Source organism: Equus asinus, chromosome 11, assembly GCF_041296235.1.
Source record: "Equus asinus isolate D_3611 breed Donkey chromosome 11, EquAss-T2T_v2, whole genome shotgun sequence".
Classification (NCBI taxonomy): Eukaryota; Metazoa; Chordata; class Mammalia; order Perissodactyla; family Equidae; genus Equus; species Equus asinus.
In genome coordinates, this window is record NC_091800.1 from 25,074,889 (window position 1) to 25,088,532 (window position 13,644).

The 13,644-nt window shown below is 42.2% G+C and overlaps 1 long non-coding RNA gene across 13 annotated transcripts in view; it reads left to right on the plus strand.

Moving 5' to 3' along the window:
- The first annotated feature begins 533 nt into the window (after positions 1-533).
- The window catches only part of LOC106837716 (uncharacterized), a 115,327-nt gene continuing 102,216 nt past the window's right edge, over positions 534-13,644 (plus strand). For all 13 annotated transcript variants that reach the window (XR_011506911.1, XR_011506913.1, XR_011506909.1 and 10 more), the window contains exons 1-2: positions 534-806; positions 11,834-11,933. This is a non-coding gene — a long non-coding RNA (uncharacterized lncRNA). The remainder of the gene's footprint in view (positions 807-11,833; positions 11,934-13,644) is intronic.

Consider the following 13,644-nt stretch of genomic DNA (forward strand, 5'->3'; position numbering starts at 1 on the left):
CTAACGCCGGGGGAGCGGCCGCCCTAGGGACAAGTCAGGCTCCTAGCTCCTAAGCGAGGCCTGAACGCAGACACACTCCACCACCAGGGCGGTGGCGCTCCCGACGCCGAAGGGGGGGAGGAGGGCGGAAGCGCGGGACGCTGGCGAGCACACCCACGAGCAGCAGACCCAGGGGTCCCCGCCGGGCGGCTAGGGCGTGGGTGCCCACGCTGTGCGCGACGCCTGGGCCGCAGCCGGAGCCCACGAGCTGGGCGCACAGCTGAGCGAGGCAGCCGCCGCCGCCACGGAGCCTGGCAGGCGGCGCGGAGCCCCGGGGAGCTGGTTTTCCCGGGCGGGCACGTGATGGGGTTGGCAGCGCTCTGGCCCGGGCTGGGAGGAGGGGGAAGCGGCGAGCAGGAGGCCGGGGGCGGGCGGGCGGGCGGCTGGCGCGCTGTGTACTTAGGTCGTGTGCTGGGGCTTTTCTCTCCCAGGAGCCGGCGGGGGGAGGGGGAGGAGGAGGGGCCACCGCTCCGCCTTCTCCTTTTCGCAATGTTGACGCAATCTATAAATAGTGGAACAAAAGGACCAACTTCCTCGGAGCTTTGCTGAAACTGCACAAAAAATCGAGCTGGGGGGTTCCCTGGTCCCTGGCGATGGGGCGGGGAGCGCAGCGCCAGGGGAGGGGGCGGGCGCGACAGCGCGGGCCCCGCCGAGGGGGACACCTGGCTGAGGCACAGCTGCCGCCGCGCCGCGCGAACCCAAGGCTCCAGTCCCTGCGCGGGTTGGAGCGCTCATCCCCACCGGGGGTCTTCCTCCGCCGATGACAGGTCAGTCCGTACCGCCCCTTTTTACACCGGGTTTTCTATTCCCTCCCCCAAGCCTCTACTTTTAGAAAGGAATTGAAGGAAAAATAGAACGAGGCGCAGCAGTGACAGCCACCAAATCTGCAACCCCAGCAGTCTACCGCGGGGTGGCCGAGGGGGCTCAAGGAGGCGGTCCGCGCCTGGCCCCTCGTCGTACAGCCGGTGCCCGCGCCGCGGCCGGAGACGAAGCCAGGCAGGACTAGCGCGCGCCGCCCAGGCGGCAGGGAGAGCGGAGGCGGGAGCGCCGCGGAGGCGCGGGCCCTGGGCGGGGGTTGAGGGCGGCCTCCCGTCTGCTGCTCCTGCCCGGGGCAGCCCCCCGGTGGAGACGCGCCAGGGCTGGGAGGCGGCCGAGCGCGCCTCGCCCCCTCCGAGCTCGGAACTGGCGTCTCCGCCTCGTCTTGCGGCTGCCGTGGGAGGGCTGAGCAGAGAAGCGCTGTCGCCGCACGCCGCCGCGCACCCTGGCTCCTGTGCCCACGCACCCAGCGCGCCGGGAATTGGGGGGCAACCTGGGGACAGGGGGCACGCTCTCCTCCAGGAGCCCGGGAGCTGAGCGCGAGCGCCCGCTGCGCCGCCGTGGCGGTTACACAGGGCGCGGGGGAGGGGGCGGAGCTGGCGCTGTTGACAGCCCTGCTGGAGCGGGGAGGGCGAAAGTTGGGGAGAGGAGGCGGGGGAGAGGTGGGAGTCGGGGTTGGGGGAGGGAGCGCGCGCGCGGAATTCAGCGAGGAGGAGGGGGCTGAGGTCACGTGACGGGCAGACGCCCCCGCTACAGGCTGACAGTCGGGGTGACGTCACCATCCCCTGACTGCAGGGGGTGGCGCTTCCGCTCCCTCCCCCAGCCCCCAGTACCGGTGGCTGCAGCCATTTCGAAGTGTGGGAGTGAGCGGAGGATAGACGGGGGTTTTCCTTACGGCCCTAGACCCTGGCTGCATCCCCAGCTGCCCGGAGTCCCGGGCCTGGGACCGGAGAGGCAGCCGCTATCACCCCCTCCCGCCGCGCCCCATTGTGTGAGCGGGCGGCGCAGGGCGGAGGCTGGTGCCGGCCCCCCCGCGGCTCCCAGCTCCGGAGGGGGCGGGGCGGTCCCGGACCAGTCGCTGCCGAGTCGGGCCGCATCCCGAGAGCGCCGTCCGCGCGCGCGAGGTCCGACGCTCTGATTCTTGGCTGGCAATCGGAGGCCCTGCCCGCATTCCCGGGGCGCCGGCTGGTTGGGGACCCGCTCAGCGGCGCGAGCCTACACTCCAACCCCGCAGGTGTGTGGCTGGAGTCCGTCACCGCTCCGGGGGACGCGCTTCCAGCAGTCGTTATAAGCTATTTGGGGAGACTCCGGGTTTTGGTGACTCAGCGCGGTGAGCGCTATTTATAAGTTGGTGCTTTACTAGCAGGGAAATACACTTTGCTCAGATCCGTCCGCCCAAGAAATTGGAAGAGCTCCCTTACGAGGCAACAAAAGACAACTTTTCTGAAAGAGGAGACTTTTGACTTTTAGAGCCTGTGCTGTAAGGCATAGGAGGTCTCACCAAAAGACTAGTCAGAACACGGTTTATCTCAAAAAGTTGGTCATCTTCCAGGGTAGATGGAGAATTTTAGAGACACATCATGATGGTAGACTGCCTTTTTTTTGAGTGGTGGTGGCGTGAACCAGGAGCAATAATTCAGATAAATGACCCAGCAGTCCTCCTAGTAAATCGCAGAATATCAGAACTGCGTTATTACAGTATTTGTAAAAATACATTAAACTATGTGGTGGCTAGGCATAAAATAAAGGAAAACCAGACGGTATTGGAAATTTCTATACAATATTCTGTAACAGGAAGGTGTGTGGTATTTCTCATCAAAAAATCTGCTGGCAACTATAAATGACGTGTTCACCGCCCAGTTTCTCCCTCCCAAGAAAACACTACAAAAATGTACTGTATATTCAGCCCGAGGTTCTTCTACAGTGTGTAAGTGCTGCACAAACAATTTTCAGTCAGTGTTTGTTTTACTGGCATTACTTTGTGGTTTTCTCTTCTCTCCCTATCCGCCCCCCCCCCCACCCCCAAGTTTGTGAATCCCGCAGGTAGAAGCTAAGAGAAAGCAATTGCTAGGCTGGCTTCAGGGAGGCAAGAGTTAACACCTTGCCTAGCCTGCACAGCCTTCTGTAGGTAGCACGACCTCAGGTGTTTCTTGAAACAAAGAAGGTAGTTTCCTTGATGGCTAAAGCCAGGCCAACTAAGCAGAGAGGAAGGGGCATCTCAAGCTGAGCAAGCATGGCAGCATGTGCAAAGGCCTGTGGTGAAGAACTACAGCCAGCAAAGGATGGGTGGGGAGGGGAGTGAAGAGGGGGTTGAGAAAGGAAGCTGGATGGATGGCCAGGTTATCCAGGGCTTTATATTCCATGCTGAAGAGTTTGGACTTTAGCATGAGACCTACAAGTTTTAGCCTTTTTGGGGACACATATCCTTTTGAGAATCTATGGAAAGCAATGTGGTCTCTCTTCAGAAAAATGCACCTCTAGATCTATACTAAAATTTTGCAGACAATTTCTCGGGGTTTACTCTGCTTTGTGAGTAAATGACTATTGGGCCTCAGGATTAAAACCTATAGGAAATGGAGAATCATGAAAAGGTTTTTTTAAATGGAAAAGCAAGCTCAAGTGTAGAAAGGTTACATGTCTTTGAAAAGATGACACTGGTTGGGTCCAGGAGACTGGAAGACGGAATATAAGACAGTCTGTGATCTAAATAAGGATGGATGAGGACCACTGCTGTGTACCTAGTGGCAGTGGTGATAGAGGGAAGAGGGATTCAAGAAAAGTAATTTAAAACGAGTGAGTGGAATGGGAAATTGACTGGCGGTGTAGGGCAGGGGCAAGAGCAAGGGATTGCCAGATTTCTGGTCTAGGGTGTGAACTGGTAGGAGGAGTGGGCCTCAGGTCCAGGAGGAGGAACTCCGTTTTGTCCCTCTAGAATTTGAGGTATCAGGGAACTATCCCAGGAGGGTTGGAAGTAAGGTCTGGCTCTTGAGAGTCCTTAAAATGTAGGTGCAGAGTGGATCAGATGGACCACAAAGTGTATCAAGTGAGCAGAGGTCTGAGAACCAGAACCCTGGGAAACGCCCATCTTTAGGGGAAGAGGAGGAGCAAGAGGAAGCTTTGAAGGACAGTAGTGAGTGAGTAAAGACAGAGTGGTGTCCCTAGCGTATATAACTTAGATTAGTAAATCCTGCTTCCTTTATAAGGAATGAAAGCATGTTGCTGGTTTGGTCCCTTTATAAGATTGAAGAGGCTGTGTACTCCTTCAGTGGCAAAGAAAGCACCTTTCCAAAAATTCAAATTCAGAAGGGAGATGAGGGCAGGAGAGGATTAAATCTTGCTTTCCCCTCTTTTTTGAAACCAGGGATACCTACGGGAAAAGAGAAGAGAAATGGAGGGAATCAAGCTTTCTCTTTTCTCTGCTCAGCCACTAAGCCTTTAAGGAAAAGGAGTCCGGATAGACTGGGTCCCCAAGATGGTGTTTTTGTCCCTCTAGCACTTCAAAACCCCACTTAATCTTTAGTACTAGGAGCTGCTAGAATCCCAGTCTGGCTAAGGAAACAAGGAAAGCTTGAGGAAAAGGGTTTTCCTTTGCTTCCTCCTCCTACTTGTTACAGCCATCCTAAGCTAGGACTGTACTCAGTACAGAGCACACCACCCCAGCACTTAGTGGTTTAAAACAACAACAGTGTTACTTTACTCATGAATATGCAATTTGGGTAGGGCTCTGCAGGGACAGCTCATTTCTAATCCACTTGGCGTCAGCTGGGGCAGCTCGTAGGCTGGAGGCTTGCATCATCTGAAGGCTTGTTCACTTGCGTGTCTAGCCATTGGTACTGACTGATGGCTGGGACCTCAACTGGGGCTAACAGCCCAGACACCTACACCTGCCTGCTTCTTGTGGTCTCAGCTTCCTCACAACAGGCTTGTTGGGCTCAAACAGTCCTAAGACCCAGAGCCAGGGAAGCTGTATCACCTTTTATGACCTAATCTTAGAAGTCATGTAGCATCTTATCCCTCACATTCTATATGTTAGAGGCAAATCACTGACACCATACATATTCTAGAGAGGGGAATTAGACTCTCCCTTTTAATGGGAGGAGTGTCAGAGAATTTGCAATGTTTAAAACCATCACACATTAACTTCAGATAAATAGATTTATAAACAATATGCTGTATATTAAACATAAGAAACCAAATAAATATCCTCTTTTTTATATTAGAACGCAATATAAAAACCCAAATGTTTCATTGTTACAGCAAAGCGAATCCTGAGCCAATCTGAGTAGGCAGTTTGTCTTATAATCGGGATTCCCCTCTTCTTCTCCCTCATGACCCTTCCCTCCCCTCCAGCTCAGGCCTCCTGTACACAGACACCTCTCTTCTCCCAAGCTAGGCAGGACCCCCACAGTGGCTATACCTCCAGGGCCATGATCAGGCCCTAAAAGTTTTTTCTGTTTCCTCTTTGAATTGTCCCTGACTTTGGACCTCACTAGATCAGTGGCAAAGCCATCAATGACATGTCCTTACTTCTCAAAGTTAAAAAGCAAAATGCTATGAAGATTATTCCAACAAGTAATTTTAGAATAAATTGTACATAATTAAAATGATATTTCTAAAAAAGGGCTATATGTTTTTACATGTCAGGATCTTTACTTGGGTTTGTTTATTCATAACACTCAGTAATTCTAAAGGGATGGTTGAGATTTTAGGGATTTTATAAGAATTTGCATGTTTCCTTGAAGGTGATATATACACTTATTATTACAATACAGAATCTAAATGACTCTTCTCCCATTTTTACAATGCACATTGCATTATTTTTCTTTAAAACCAGTACACATAGTTTTTAGTACACATTATTTGGTTGGTAAAGGGGCTCAAGAATCATTTTTTTAAGGAACTGAAAATACCACCTTTCTTTGAGTAATCAAGATTAAGTAATATTTTCTTATAACCTAGTATATTTTTAAATTCTCCTAAAGCTGATATTATTATAATTTATACATCTTTGATGTTCTCTTAGAAAGACTTCCTCTATGACTTAGAAATAGTGCTTAGGCCATTTTAATAACATACTCCCCTAAAGGCTGTCTAATACCTCTACAGTTTTGACAATTTTTGCATAATTGTTCACGGTTATACTGAGTCAAAATCACACTGTGAATTCATACTATAGAATACAGATTTTAAAATAAGTACATCTAGATAATGAGCAAATGTACACTTATGAACTCTATTTTTTGTATTTCTTAATGATTTTTGAAGTAGCATGCTTTTTAAAAAAAATAAAATGAATTAAGTATATCTTTGTTTTTGAAGTTTCTTATATAGCAATGATTTTAAAAAAACTGACACAGTGTTCACGTTAAACTGACAGACTTTGTTATCAGGGCCCAAACTGTTCCTAATTCTCTGTGACTTCATAGCTACCATGGAGGCAGCTCAAAGGAGCTTAAGTAAACACTTTTAAATTACGTAATGCAGTTCTCAAGGAACAACCCCAGCCAAACTGTGCCATATAGTTTTACAGATGCTATTTTTCTGTTATGCCAAAATACTTATTACCCTATCTATAGAATGACTTCATAGTAAGGATAACATGAAAGAAAACTGGAAGTGGGCCAGTCTGTTTCTAGGCATTCTGAATGAAGGCAGGGTTGAGGAAATTATTTCAAAGTAGTTATCTAGCGAATGTTTTTCTGAAGCTTATAAACTAAGCATTTTGGAAAGTGCTGTAGTGAAAATGGTACAGTAAGCAATAAATTCAATATGATTTCAATAAAGAGATTCGACAAAAAATATATTGCTAGCTGATAGTAGTAATGCTGTGTCTACTACTACATGAAGAACTAAATACAGTCATACATTTTATTAAGTAAAATAATTTGGATCCTTTATGTTATTTTTCTTCACCTTTCTATGTATTCAAAAAATAACTTATTTTTAAAGAAATATTGCCAAAGTCAATAAAAAAGATATATTCTTCAACATGTTGGCAAGGCTCTATGTTAAGCATCATGGAGAAGACAAAGAATTATGAGTCCTTGAGGTAGTAAAGTTATTAATATGAGTATATCAGCAAAAATGCAACTTTATCCAATTAAATTACAGAAAGAATCTCCCCATCAGATTGACAAAGATTGAAAATAAGTGTTAATAGCTAGTGTTGCTAAGAATGCAATGAAATTTATAATCTCATCTATTATATTACCTTTCTGGGGTCTTAAAAACATCCAAATCTTTGATACAGTAGTTCCACTTCCAGGAACCAATCCTAAAGAAATAATCAAATATGAAGTCAAAGATTGATATATATTCACCACAGCATTTATACAGAGGAACCAATCTGAATATTCAATAATAAAGGAGTGGTTAAATAAACCATGGTGCAATAATCTAATGGAATATTATGGAACTAATAAAAATATTTAATGCCACAGAGAAATACTAATATTTAATTTAATGTACACTTAAATTTTTAGGTTATAAAACTATTTCTCCTCATTTATTTAAAAATACATTTATTTATATGTATAGAAAAAGGGTAGGGAAAAATATACTGAAGTGTGTTATGTGATTATGGTAATTTTTACCTTATTTTTCATATTTTCTAAAATGAGCACATATTATTTTATTTATTTTTTCTTTTTTTATCTTTTTTTTTTCCTGCTTTTTTCTCCCCAAATCCTCCCAGTACACAGTTGTATATTTTAGTTGTGGTCCTTCTGGTTGTGGCATGTGGGACACCGCCTCCACATGGCCTGATGAGCAGTGCCATGTCCTCGCCCAGGATGTGAACCCTGGACCGCCAAAGCGGGGCACGTGAACTTAACCACTCTGCCACAGGGCCAGCCTCAAGCACATATTATTTTAACAGTCAGAAAAAAATCATTAAAATTAAAAGATTTCCTCTCAAATATGTAAAAAATGACATACATTTACATTTTTTACAACACCAGGGTATTTAATAAAGTAACACAACATATTACTTACTTTTTATAAGTACCATTTCATTTTGCCTACTTGTAACAGTGTCTGCCAGTGAATAATCTCTGCTTTCTAAAATTAAAGTAGATAAGGTGTAGGCAAGTACGGAGTATTTATTATGCGAAGGGTATAATTTGAGGTGTAGCCTTTGGTGGAAAAGTTGATTTGAGGAAAATTTGGTAGAGTCAAATGTAATGGCTGTAACGGCTGTATCTATTTTGTAAGTTTTATAACTGTATTTTATATTTCTTGTATTTTTAATTGTGGTAAAAAACACATAACATGAAACTTACCATCTTAATCATTTAAAAATGTACAGTTCAGTAGTAGTAAGTATATTCACATTGTCATGTATAATAGTATTTTAAGGATAGTGTTTTTATTGGTTTCATAAAAACAATACATGTTCATTTATAAATAATTCAAACAATATAAAGTTACAGGAAAATTTTTATATCTCCTCAGATCTCAGATTTTACCATTAATATTAAATGAACATCATGGTAGGTATATATGCATTTATACACATAAGATAATCTTATTTAAGATTAGAACAAGTATACTACTTTTAAATAAGAAAGTATTACATTTAAAATTATTTTAATTTGGTAGTAGTAAGATAAGCTGAAGGAATTGATGAACTTTTAGAAAAATGTTTGTCTGCCACAAGAGATCTTATTTCCGAATATCCAAAGTTCAAAACATTAAAAGTTTGGAGACTTATTTTATCAGTGTGTTTCAAATTTAGAAATGCCCAAAGACTCTGCTATGAAAAATGTATATTTATTGGTTATATCATTATTTTTACAAAGTCAGTGTTTTAAGGTTTATTCTGTTTTGTAACCCTAATTCCTTTGGTCATTTGGTCTTGATCTGTATTTTAAAATCCAGTGGTCACAACATGCCTTGATTCACAATATTCTAATTATTAATTTTGTTTCATCACTTAGTTATCTGCTCTTTGCTAAGTAGTTTTGGGGTTTTTTTTCCTACACGGATTCATGGATGCTATGTTTGTCTTTTTCGTCAATTCTTAATGACACTTATTTAGATATAATAGTTTGAGGTCATACTGGCTTTGCCTTAAAACTGTGTAGACATTTTTCCTTTGTTTTCTGGCTTTGAATATTGCTTAGAGGAAGTCTAAGACCAGCATGACGTCCGCCCTCTTACAAGTTATTTAGTTTTCTGCCTAGTGGTATGAAAAGTTTTTCCTTCATTTTTTATGGTTAATAGCCTAACTAGGATATGCCTCAATATTGAATACTGTGTCCATTTTTCTTTGAACATTTTATTCTGCAGATTCAGTTCTTTCATTATTTTGTGGAAATTCTCTTCTATTACATCTTTAAGTGCTTTTTCTGATTCATTTGTTGCATTATGTATTCAGGGAGATGAATCAAGCTATACTGTCTTTGTCTCACTTGCATATTATGTTATTTGCAAATACTTTGGTCTACTTCTGCCTTCACTGCAATTTATTAAATTCATTTGTCAACTGGAATTTATTAAGTGCCAGCCCTAGTGGTAAATAAGATCATTTCCCTACCTTTATGAAGCTATGAAACTTTTTAGTTGAGGGTGGGGGAGGGAGAAATAAATTTAGAATGTCAGGTAGTGATAATAAGAAATCCAGGTAAGGAAATGGATAGGTGGGGGAAGGAATCATGCATTTTAGAGAGAGTGGCGAGAGCAGGCCTCTCTAAGATAACATTTGAGAAGAGATCTGAATGAAGTGAGGCAGTGAGCTAGGTAAAGACCTGGGCAATCCAGACATAGAGGAAAGCAAGTACAAAGGCTCTGCTGTGGGAAAGTGGTGTGTTCAAGACAGAATGATTAGAGCCACATGAGTAACCAGCAAGTGGTGAGAGATGAGACTAGAGAAGTGGATAGGCCAGGTCACAAAAGAGGTTGTATGCCCTGGTAAGGAGTCTGAATTTTGTTTTAAATGTGATGAGGAGCAAGGGGATGGTATATGCTTTAGAGGAGTTACTTGGCTGCTGCTAAGTATTTCAACAGCAATAACTGAGTATAAAGAATTGGTTAAATAGGTGTTGTAAAACTGAAAATGCAAAAAAGGGAGCACTGACATAACAGGGTAACTTCAGGAAGCAGCTACTACCCCTAGTACCAGATAAACACGGGGAACACCTGAAGTTATCAGAACCCAGAAGCTCAGAGGGAACATTCGGCAGAGCTGGACCCATGACCTCAGGGCAGGGGGTGCTGCCAATTTGCTGCTGGTACCTCTGAGAGGGTACCTTGGGGCTGATTCTAGGAGAGTGGAAAATAGTTGAAATTTTGAGCTAAGTGCCACTTTCAGGGTGAAGGTCCGTGACTGGGGCAACCCTGACAAGTGAAGAAAACCAAGAAGCAAGTTCTTTGTCCCCTCTTCCTGACTTTTAGTCTTTCTCTAGGGCCTCTTATCGACAGATCATAGCAGGGATCCAGCTGACACAGAAGAAGTGTAGTTGGCAGAATCCCAGTTCCAGCATCACAGAGTATGGAAGGGTTTATTGCTAAGAGATAACAGCTTAAGAACTGGCACACAGAGGAATTAGGGATGATTTCTAGGTTTTTGCCTTGAGCAAATAATGTCACTTATTGAATGGGGGAAGACTTGGGGAGAAGTAAATTGAGGGGGAGAAGAAAATCAAGAGATTTGTTTTGAATGTGTTATAGTTGAGGTCCTTATTAGACATCTAAGTGTAGTTCCTGGGCAGGCAGTTGGATATGAGTTTGGAGCTCAACAGAGGTATCTGGGATAGAATACAAATTTTAGGAGTCCTAAGATTACAGGCAACATTTTAAACCAAAAAGACTGGATGAGATGACCTAGGGGGAAATGAATGTTGATGGAGAAGAAAAAAAGGGTGAGGAATATGCCTGGGTGTCCCAAACATTTGGGAAGAGGAAAAGTATCTGGCAAGAAGGTAGTCAGTGATCTCAACAAGAGCCGTTTACATGGAGCTGTAGAGAGGATACTAATTGGAATGGATTGAAGAGATAATGTAAGGTGAGGAAGTGGAAACTGCAAGTATAGACAATCTTTGAAAAGTTTTGTTATAAAGGAGAGCAGAAAAATGGGCTCCTACTCACCCTTTAAGTAGAGGGGGATAGGAGATCTAGCGTGATGGTATTTTTAGTATGGGAAATACGACAGTAAGTGTTCTTGTTAGAATAATCTAGTAAAGAGGGAGAAATTGAGGATCCAGGTAATGAAGGGGATACTCACAAGAACGCAATCCTTGACTCTACAAGAAAAGATGGGATCCGAGGCACAAGTAGAGGGGCTTGCCTTAGCTCAGAGCAGGGACAGCTGATCCTTTATAAAGGAAGAGAGAGTATATATGGGTACAGATGAAGGCAGGTCGGTAGACAGGGTGTGGGAAGGATAAGTTTCTCTTGTGACAGTTCCTATTTATCCATAAAACAAGACTGAGGTGAGGCACAGGGAGATGTGGAAGATTCAGGAGAGAAGAGATGAGGCATAATCATCTTGGTGAAAAGAAGAAGGAATTGACTAGGGGAATGTGCTGGGATTGCCAGTCTTTCTTTTTGGTGAGAATTTGATTTCTAGCCATGTCTGTTTCATTTCTTGCTGTTCCAAATTTATTTATTTTGAAATAACAGTATTATTTTGGCCTTTGCTGGCTTAGGTTGTGGACATTTTCTTTTTCTGGCTGCTTCTAGTAATGTTTTTAAAGGAGTTTTTACTGTTAAGTTTTCCCGTTTTGTGAGGTATTTGGGGAGGAAGATTTTGTGGTCTGCCTTCACTCATCTTTATCTGGAAGTCTAGAATAATGTTTTTAAATAGATTGTACTTCATATTTTTTCCGGTTCATCCCATATATAGCAATATAACAAATAAGAAGTCATAGTAATATTATATATTCTCAGAATAGCCACCCTTTACTGAATGCCTATGTGCAATGTACTATGCCAGGCACTTTACATATGTCATCACTAAAACTTCTAACAACCCTACCAGGTAAATATTGTTGCCAGTTATTTCCACAAGAAACATTTTAAGAGATGATGTCAGATCACAGAATCTTACATGAAGCTCACAGCTGGCCAAAACAAACAAGGTAAGAACAAATTTTTCTCTCCTTTGTATTTGTAAAAAATTAGCACTTAAGAGACTGTTCGTTCTTTTTGAAGTACAAAATAATAGTTTGCAAAAGTGAATCACTCAGCACAATTTTATGGACAGCTTTTTGACATCATACTGTATCATTAAACTCTTGTTGGGAGAGTTGCTAACTGACAGATTCAAGGAACTTGATAAATTAATTGAGGTATCCCTTCTCCAACCATCTCCATCATAAATGAACATACTGAGAGCTTGCTAGGTCAAAATAATTAGTAAATTATACTAAACCATAATTTTACAAGTTATAGGATATGTATCAGTGTTTGTTTTGGAAACTCCATTATTTGGATTTAAATAATACCAAACTTTTCTTTTGGTTAACAATATTTATATTCATGTGATGATACTGAACACATATCATTGGGACATAAACACATGTCTGTCACAAGTAATGGATTTCTTTTTCTGACTATAAAAGTAGTACATGTAAGTGAAGAAGATTTTGAAAACATGTTTAAATAAAATAAAGAAGAGATTTCTTAAAAGGACAGCAGGAAAAACTAACCACTAATTCCTTTATTTAGAGGCAACTGACTGTTGGCTGTAGACATATTTCCATGCAGTTTTTTAAGCTTATGAAGTTCAAACTGTTTGCTTGAGTACACTGCCTTTTTTCATAACAATTTATCAGAAATGTTTCCTCAAGTTATTTAAAACTCTTCAAAAACATTTTCAATGGCTGCATAATGTTCCTTGTATGGAGTACTATTTCCTTAAGTGGTCACTTAAGCTGTTTTCCTTACTTTCCTATGAATAATGTTGCTATGAACTTTTTTATGCATAACTCTGTTTCAGCATTTCAGATTATTTCCTAAATTAGGATAAATTCCTAGAAATGGGCTAATAGGCCAACATTTTTAAACTTCTTCATCTGGTAAAAATTTTGCTGTAAAAAAATAAATATCTATTTTAATTCCTACATACTTTTATATTGAAAGAAATCTAAGGAGAAAAATTTATGTGGACTACCTTTTAAAACTGAGATTATTATTTAAATTTAAGCTCAGTGTTTTTGTTTTGTTTTGTTTTGTTTTAATATCCTGCCTTTAAGGAACAATCCACTCTTCAAAATATTATTTACTTCTTTTTGTCAGGTTTGCAATTTACACTTAATTTGAGGATGTAAGTTTACATGTATACTTATTTCAGCCGAATCTTTCTATTTTTCAAGGCATTACTTCTCTTTTATCCTATTTCTAAATATGTTCATCCAATAGTGTTGCCTCCTGACTCATCATCAGTTTATTCTCACATTGAAACCACTAATTCTTGGTATAAGTGCACACATTCATCTGTGGATAAAAATCTAAATAAAATTACAGGCCAAGGTCATTCCCAAACTTTGTGAATTTGCACAAGTTTTAAGAGTGCCTAAATTAATATTACAAAACAGTTTAATTGTGCTGGACTGAAATACAAAGCATATGAATAACAGAGCAGGTTCACCCAATCCTAAAATTAATTTTGAATGCTAATGGAATCACAAAATTTGGGAAAACATCCAGGAGAAGTCTAGTCAAAGTAAATAAAGGACTACTGCTTTTTAGTAGCTATCATTTATTAATTCACTCACTAAATACTTATTGAACATCTTTTAAGTGTCAAACACTTGCTAGGTGCTGGAGTCAACAAAAAAAGATACAGGC